A 6000-nucleotide genomic window follows, 5' to 3' on the forward strand; every position below is an offset into this window, starting at 1 on the left:
GTAGAAGAAACTACAGAAACAGACTCAGGAACTAATAATAGTAACAAAATACTATTACTAAGAGAAGGTAAACAGGAAGAAAAAGTCAGAATTGTTTAACAATATTATGATAGTATTATAGCTGGACATCCAGGACTTAGAAAGACTTTAGAATTAGTTAAGAGAACATATTACTAGCTAGGAATAACTAACTGGATAAAAGAATATGTAGACACTTGTGTAACATGTCAAAAGACAAAACACAAGAGAGGAAAAACACAACCACTATTACAACTATTAAAAATTCCAACAGGACCCTAGGAACATGTAACAGCAGATTTTATAACAGGACTACTAGTTACACAAACTGGTAAAGATTGTAAGGAAACTCACTGTTCCTCACAAGAGAATTCTAATCACCCTTAGTTCACTCAACTACTGACTGGGATAACCTAGTACTCGAGTAAGGGGTCAGGGGAAAAGAATCCCCTTTACCCAGCAGTCAATACTGTCTTTTATAAGGGTATACACGTGTAGATACATGAGGAGGAAGTGTAACTAACTACAATGAGAATATATACACTTGTGGGTCCTACTGTACAGTGATCTGATACAATCAGCAATGTAGTAATAGTAAAATACGAACCAGTAAATCAAATCCTTACACTTGCCCTCTAGCATTTAGTCCTAAATACTAAAAATCAGTAAAAAAGACAGAAAACTTACTTAAAAGTAACAGTTAGTAACAAGTAAATAATAAAATACCTTGCCTATACATATGGGAAACATCCTTGTAATGTATTACTGTCTCACTGAACTGATCCAAAGTTGATCTAGTGTGTATTGAGACAGTAGTAGTGTTCTGGACAATAAGTAGTATAGTTCTGAACCATGTGAAACTAGATAAAACGTTAATAGAATTAAACATAGTCAATATTACCATATAGTCAATTAGTAGAAAAGTTGCCTCTTGATTGTTACTATCAATACAACACTTTTCAAAGAGAATCAGTAGAGTTCCTAGGGAGATATAGTGTTTCAGCTCTTGAGTATTCTGAGACACACAGTATAGATCAATATGTACAGAAATGGAAATTCCAGCAGTGTGGTAATTACAAATATTCTCTTCTCCTGTGTCTTCAGGAAATACAGAGGTAAATCCCTGATCAACAAAGCTATAGCCTTCTTCCTTAATAGAATGTATTAGCATTACAGCTTCTAGCTGACCTTGTGTGTTTCTCTACTCCTGTAGAATAGTCATACAATAATAGGTAGTAGAGATATATTCTAATATTCCTCTACTATGTCCTTGATTTTTCCAATAGACTAGTTCCTGCAAATGTAGTGCTTTACACTTGTATTGGTAGAATGTGTCCAAATGTGTACTCTTTTGTATACAATAACCAACTGTGATGCAAAACTGAATATCCTGTTGAGCTCAATGTCTAAATACTAATTGTAGAGTGTAACCTAGAGTGTAATATTTGTCCTTGAATGAAAATATTGTCTCAAACTCAATAAGATTGTAAGGTATGAGCCTAATATCACTAGATATGTGTGTATATACATAGTATCTCTGTGTACAATGAATGTCCTACTGTATTCTCATACTGTTTCCTTGTGTCTCAACTTGTTTGTGTCTTTATAAGTCGACTGATTCAATTCCTGAATCATCTGAGTATACTTTCAATGTCTTATAGTGTGATGTTCTATCACAATGTGTCCAAGTAGCATTCTCTACTTTCCTGAGTGCTGTAACTGTCTGTATACTGTGTTGTTCCATGTCTGTCTTAATGAAAAGTCCTGTCTGTATGCACAGTAGTACTGCCTGAAGTCCTAAGTGTATACTACCAATTCTCTGTTCATTTGGCAAATCTATGTGTGGATCAATATGTTCTAGCACTGACTTTCTGTCTTTCTGTGTCCTTGTCCTTGTTCTGATGTATTCTTTCCTTGTGTACCTATCATGTGTCCTGTTTCCTATAGTACTAATACTGTCTAGTACTACAAAGTCCTTCACAAAATCGTTTCGTTGTAGATCAAGTAAGAAAATTGTATGTTCAAACATATAGATTGTATGCTTAAAGAGTGTGTATACAATACAATGTGTGTGCCTCTCACCCTCTCATTAAAATATGACTTCATTTTCAGTATAAAACGTCTGGTACTGTCCTAGAACATATTTGTAGTGTCTAGAGAGGTCTTCTACATGTTTTCATACATTGAACCAATTGTAACTACTCATTCCTAGAGTAGATTGAACTGTATCATTGTTTAATAGATGTCCTTGAGCTTCCTAATACTCTATTTCCTTCTGTATCATCAAAGTATCATTCCTGAATGCTCGAATAGTCTGTTCAATCATTACTAATTCACTATTACTCTGATCTCTGCTAGCTGTATGTGTATTACCTTCACTTTCCCTTGAAGTAGTGTGATAATCTGTTTGAGCAGATTGAGTAGATTGAGTAGATTGTCCAGGTTCCAAACCTGTTCTCTAGCTTGAAGTCACCCTCTGAACTTCTGTACTTTGTTCCATACAATGTGTATTGTTTCCTGATCTTAGTAGTGTCTTACTATCATTGTAGTGTATAGATTGTAACAGTTCTACATTCTGTAGATTGTAATTGTCATCCTGTAGCTTGAATAACTTGATTCCTACTATGTATCCTGAGTATATGTATGCTAGTGCATCTGTTTGAGTGTCTGTAATGTCCATACTATGTCTAATAAAGTATCCTGAGTCTATTCTAATGAATTCTGACTGTCTGAAAATGTATTTTGTAATGTAATACCTTATGTTCTCCTGAAACTACATTCTGTACAATATATCCTTGTGTTCCAAACTGGTTTTAGTGTTTTCTAACAGTTCTTTGTTATGAACAGAATAGTTTCATAGTGTAACATCCAATTGTACCTTATAGAACGTTGTTCTATGTGAATTACTTTGATTGTACTCATTATAGACTGTATCTTCAATCCTAAAGATGGAAATGTCTGTTCCAATGTTGTAGAATCAATATACCTGAATGTCTGAACATTCTCCTGGTCCTGAAATTGTCTGAAGCAGTTCTTTACTTTCGAATACCTTCCTGTACTGAATAGAATCAACTGTGTATACATATGTCTGTGTCTTTCTATTGCTGTCAATATAGTTCCATGCCTAATACTTATTCTGAAGTGGTATCATCTTATTCTCAATGTATATACACTTTTCCTTACTCAATGTACTAATGTCTGTCTTCCAATACATGATGTAACCTTCAAACTTAATAGAATACCTGTGTGAATCGTTTGGATTGAAATATTTCTCAGTATCCAAGAGTAGTTGTATTTTATAGTCTAGTAATGCTTGATAGATTGTCCTGCTTGTGCAGTTTACTATTTGCATTGTCTTGTAAACCATAATACTATCTGGCTGGTTATATTCTGATTGTTTAACATTCTCAGGTCCTTTTCTAATGTCCTAGTATGTATTCCTGTTGTCTGTGAACAGCCTGTATTTCTTAAGAGTGTTGTTTTGATTTGTGGCTCTAAGAATCAGTAGTAGTGTCTCTGAAGTGTCCATATATGTGTTGCCTTACACTTGTAGCATCTTAGATTCCTTAAAACAATGGTTGTATACATGTTTCCTAGTCCTTTCCATGTGCTATACGTATCTGTAGTCTTGTAGAATCCTTTCTACACTGTATGCCTGTGCTTTTAAGTGTAAAATGTTATTGTATACACTATACAATTGTCTATCTTAATGTTTAGACTTCCTACAATGTTTATTCCTGTACTGAATGCCTGTAGTACAATACCTAAGTGCTGTAGTCTCATAGGGTCTCAAATATACTGAATTCACCCTTTCAAATACATTGTTCACATGCCTGAACTTGTGTTCTATTGTAGAACTCTCTTTTTCTGTTACTAAATCCTTAGTATTACCTTTACAAAGTATCCAAATCAATAAAACATGTATATCACTGCTAGATATGTCTGGATCTGTGTTATAGTCTGTAATCAACTCTAATTCTATATAGTTCTCACTGTCCAAGTTGTCTACTAACTTATCTAAAGCAGCATAACTAATACTGACATTACACAATGATGAACAATCATCCTACACATTGTTCAATATGATTGTATTACAAGTAGGACAATTCCTGACTAAGTGGTCCTCTTGTTTGTAAATAAAACATAGTCCTTTTACTCTCATTTTGTCCAATTTCGATTGGGAATAATGTTTGAAACCTGTAGCATATGTCCTGTGATTGTTTTCTGTCTTGCTTTCATACTAGTCATTGTTCCTTGATGGATAATACAATTGCCTGGCCTTTCCTTTGGCATTTATGCTGCTAGTATGTATAGTATCCTAACTAGAGTCACTGTGATCTGAATCATTGCTTTCACTATCCTGTAGAGTGCCTTGATTGTTTCCTGAATTATCAGAACTGTCTGTATACAAATAATCACTCTGAGAATCATTACTATGTCCTTACAGATGGAATTGATGTCTAGAATCTATGTACCATTTGATTCCTATGGATTCATTTGCTTTTTCAATACTCTCAAGCCTATCCTTGAAGATTGAATAATCTATAGTGTCTGGATTCAAGCAATCTAATTGTAATTGCCTCTAGTACTTGGAATTCAATTCATACCATGTCTGTCTGGTCAAATCTTACTGAGAAATGTTTCCTAGATTTGTAGCTTTCATCTCTAGATTGTACAAATAATCCTAAACATTCCTATTATCTTGTTTCAAAGTGTTGAACTCTTTTCACAGTATTTCAGTGAAGTTGGAAGGGAAACAAAAGTCTATTAGTCCTCTAAAGAATTGAGCAAGTGTCCATCTATACTCATGGTTCACAATCTTTTACAAATAGAAATTCATTACTTTTCTCTTAATAAAACCTAGCATTATCCCTACTTGGCTCTTAAGGAAATGATGAAGTCCTGATTGTTTCATGTACTGATTGACTTCAATAACAAACTTTGTATACTTCTACAAGTCTGGTTCACCTGAGTATGCTGTAGGAGCTATTGGTTCTGTACTACACATTTGTATCTTCAATTTGAGGAGTTCTTTGTTCTGTTTCTTTCTCAAGTGTTTCTTGTGCTTCTTAGTAGCTTCAGTGTCACTCGAATCAATGTCTGACAGTTTGAATAAAGCATTACTTCAATTGTAGTCATTGGATGAAGAGGAATCCGAATTATTACTGTCTGGGTCTGATCCTGAGTCAAAATTTCCCTTTCTCTGTATCCTAGAGCTCTGTATTACTCTGTATGCATAGCTATTCTTTGCTAGGCTCTCTGAAGGTCTTACTGATACAAATATACCTTTCTGAACATTATTCAGTGCTTCACTATGCTTGTATCCATTGTTCATTCTTAAACTATAGTTGGAGCTATTCTTATACTTACTGTACTCAATATGTAGCTTTGAACTGTGTAGTTTGCTACACTCTGAATTGATATTGTTCTCACTAATACCACTAGTGTATGCCTTGCCTGGGACTGCTTTCAATTGCAAAGTATTACTATAGGATTGTTTGTTCCTTTTATTTTTGTAAGGGATACTCTAATGTCCTGAAAAACTTAATGTTTCTATTTAAGACTACATATATTTAGGTATTTCACTTTCTCTCTTATTTCTAGACCTGGCTAGAGTGTTGTATCCATTGTAGTACTCCTGTACATTGCTCCTATACAATGTGTAGTCAATATCTACTATGTATAAGGTTAAACACTCAATTTTATAAGTGTATGCTTGATTTTCACCCTCTGGATCAAGTACTAATCCTTGTAGTTCTAATATACATTCACTTTTGCTATCCTCAAAGTACTGTTCTGTAAATGCAATGTCTGTTTTGCTTGGATAGTCTGAATCAATTTCACAATTGTATTGAATGTCTAACAGTTCTGGTTTTTGTTCCATTCCTTGTACTTTGTGTTTTCCTTTTACTTTTGCACTTTCCTTTTGCTTTCTACAAATGTGATAGTTTGTCTGGACTCTTGAGTGTTTCTTCTACACTC

The sequence above is a fragment of the Fomitiporia mediterranea genome (assembly GCF_000271605.1).
Source record: "Fomitiporia mediterranea MF3/22 unplaced genomic scaffold FOMMEscaffold_1, whole genome shotgun sequence".
Taxonomy (NCBI): domain Eukaryota; kingdom Fungi; phylum Basidiomycota; class Agaricomycetes; order Hymenochaetales; family Hymenochaetaceae; genus Fomitiporia; species Fomitiporia mediterranea.